The following is a 3,443-nucleotide window of genomic DNA, read 5'->3' as shown; positions in this document are numbered from 1 at the left end:
GCCACCTCGGAATGGTCCAAGCATCGGACGCGCTTGGGGCGACTGCCAGTGCCAACCCCTTATCCCGCGATGCGTCCGATACACAGATGGTTCCAAGGCGGCCGAGGAGCCTCACCGCATAGCAATCGGGGGTGCGAGGCGAGGGATGGGGCGGGAAGGCCCCAACGGCTAGACGAAAGAGGCTTCAGGGCCGCCTAGGAATGGTCCAAGCATCGGACACGCTTGGGGCGACTACCAGTGACAGCCCCCTATCCCGCGATGCGTCCGATACGAAGATGGTTCCAAGGCGGCCGAGGAGCCTCACCGCATAGCAATCGGGGTGCGAGGTGGGGGATGCGGCGAGATGGCCCCAACGGCTAGACGGAAGAGGCCACAGGGCCGCGTCGGAATAGTCCAAGCATCGGACGCGCTTGGGGCGACTACCAGTGACAACCCCTTATCCCGCGATGCGTCCGATACGAAGATAGTTCCAAGGCGGCCGAGGAGCCTCACCGCATAGCAATCGGGGTGCGAGGTGGGGGATGCGGCGAGATGGCCCCAACGGCTAGACGGAAGAGGCTGCAGGGCCGCCTCGGAATAGTCCAAGCATCGGACGCGCTTGGGGCCACTACCAGTGACAACCCCTTATCCCGCAATGCGTCCGATACGAAGATAGTTCCAAGGCGGCCGAAGAGCCTCACCGCATAGCAATCGGGGTGCGAGGTGGGGGATGCGGCGAGATGGCCCCAACGGCTAGACGGAAGAGGCCACAGGGCCGCCTCGGAATAGTCCAAGCATCGGACGCGCTTGGGGCGACTACCAGTGACAACCCCTTATCCCGCGATGCGTCCGATACGAAGATAGTTCCCAGGCGGCCGAGGAGCCTCACCGCATAGCAATCGGGGTGCGAGGCGAGGGATGCGGCGAGATGGCCCCAAAGGCTAGACGGAAGAGGCTGCAGGGCTGCCTCGGAATAGTCCAAGCATCGGACGCGCTTGGGGCGACTACCACTGCCAACCCCTTATCCCGCGATGCGTTCGATACACAGATAGTTCCGAGGCGGCCCGAGGAGGTGGGGGATGCAGCGAGATGGCCCCAACGGCTAGACGGAAGAGGCTGCAGGGCCGCCTCGGAATAGTCCAAGCATCGGACGCGCTTGGGGCGACTACCAGTGACAACCCCTTATCCCGCGATGCGTCCGATACACAGATAGTTCCGAGGCGGCCAAGGAGCCTCACCGCATAGCAATCGTGGTGCGAGGTGGGGGATGCGGCGAGATGGCCCCAACGGCTAGACGGAAGAGGCTGCAGGGCCGCCTCGGAATGGTCCAAGCATCGGATGCGCTTGGGGCGACTACCACTGCCAACCCCTTATCCCGCGATGCGTCCGATACACAGTAGTTCCAAGGCGGCCGAGGAGCCTCACAGCATAGCAATCAGGGTGCGAGGCGAGGGATGCGGCGAGAAAGCCCCAACGGCTAGAGGGAAGAGGCTTCAGGTCCGCCTCGGAATGGTCCAAGCATCGGACGCGCTTGGGGCGACTACCAGTGACAACCCCTTATCCCGCGACGCGTCCGATACACAGATAGTTCCAAGGCGGCCGAGGAGCCTCACCGCATAGCAATCGGGGTGCGAGGCGAGGGATGCGGCGAGAAGGACCCAACGGCTACACGGAAGAGGCTTCGGGGCCGCCTCGGAATGGTCCAAGCATCGGACGCGCTTGGGGCGACTACCAGTGACAACCCCTTATCCCGCGACGCGTCCGATACACAGATAGTTCCAAGGCGGCCGAGGAGCCTCACCGCATAGCAATCGGGGTGCGAGGCGAGGGATGCGGCGAGAAGGACCCAACGGCTACACGGAAGAGGCTTCGGGGCCGCCTCGGAATGGTCCAAGCATCGGACGCGCTTGGGGCGACTACCAGTGACAACCCCTTATCCCGCGACGCGTCCGATACACAGATAGTTCCAAGGCGGCCGAGGAGCCTCACCGCATAGCAATCGGGGTGCGAGGCGAGGGATGCGGCGAGAAGGACCCAACGGCTAGACGGAAGAGGCTTCGGGTCCGCCTCGGAATGGTCCAAGCATCGGACGCGCTTGGGGCGACTACCAGTGACAACCCCTTATCCCGCGACGCGTCCGATACACAGATAGTTCCAAGGCGGCCGAGGAGCCTCACCGCATAGCAATCGGGGTGCGAGGCGAGGGATGCGGCGAGAAGGACCCAACGGCTAGACGGAAGAGGCTTCGGGTCCGCCTCGGAATGGTCCAAGCATCGGACGCGCTTGGGGCGACTACCAGTGACAACCCCTTATCCCGCGACGCGTCCGATACACAGATAGTTCCAAGGCGGCCGAGGAGCCTCACCGCATAGCAATCGGGGTGCGAGGCGAGGGATGCGGCGAGAAGGACCCAACGGCTAGACGGAAGAGGCTTCGGGTCCGCCTCGGAATGGTCCAAGCATCGGACGCGCTTGGGGCGACTACCAGTGACAACCCCTTATCCCGCGACGCGTCCGATACACAGATAGTTCCGAGGCGGCCGAGGAGCCTCACCGCATAGCAATCGGGGTGCGAGGCGAAGGATGCGGCGAGAAGGACCCAACGGCTAGACGGAAGAGGCTTCGGGTCCGCCTCGGAATGGTCTAAGCATCGGACGCGCTTGGGGCGACTACCAGTGACAACCCCTTATCCCGCGACGCGTCCGATACATAGATAGTTCCAAGGCGGCCGAGGAGCCTCACCGCATAGCAATCGGGGTGCGAGGCGAGGGATGCGGCGAGAAGGACCCAACGGCTAGACGGAAGAGGCTTCAGGGCCGCCTCGGAATGGTCCAAGCATCGAACGCGCTTGGGGCGACTACCAGTGACAACCCCTTATCCCGCGACGCGTCCGATACACAGATAGTTCCGAGGCGGCCGAGGAGCCTCACCGCATAGCAATCGGGGTGCGAGGCGAGGGATGCGGCGAGAAGGACCCAACGGCTAGACGGAAGAGGCTTCAGGGCCGCCTCGGAATGGTCCAAGCATCGGACGCGCTTGGGGCGACTACCAGTGACAACCCCTTATCCCGCGACGCGTCCGATACACAGATAGTTCCGAGGCGGCCGAGGAGCCTCACCGCATAGCAATCGGGGTGCGAGGCGAGGGATGCGGCGAGAAGGACCCAACGGCTAGACGGAAGAGGCTTCAGGGCCGCCTCGGAATGGTCCAAGCATCGGACGCGCTTGGGGCGACTACCAATGACAACCCCTTATCCCGCGACGCGTCCGATACACAGATAGTTCCGAGGCGGCCGAGGAGCCTCACCGCATAGCAATCGGGGTGCGAGGCGAGGGATGCGGCGAGAAGGACCCAACGGCTAGACGGAAGAGGCTTCAGGGCCGCCTCGGAATGGTCCAAGCATCGGACGCGCTTGGGGCGACTACCAGTGACAACCCCTTATCCCGCGACGCGTCCGATACACAG

This window comes from Cryptomeria japonica, unplaced genomic scaffold (assembly GCF_030272615.1).
Source record: "Cryptomeria japonica unplaced genomic scaffold, Sugi_1.0 HiC_scaffold_138, whole genome shotgun sequence".
NCBI classification, from domain to species: domain Eukaryota; kingdom Viridiplantae; phylum Streptophyta; class Pinopsida; order Cupressales; family Cupressaceae; genus Cryptomeria; species Cryptomeria japonica.
The sequence above is the reverse complement of the archived record's forward strand: the minus strand, read 5'-3'. Positions refer to the sequence as shown.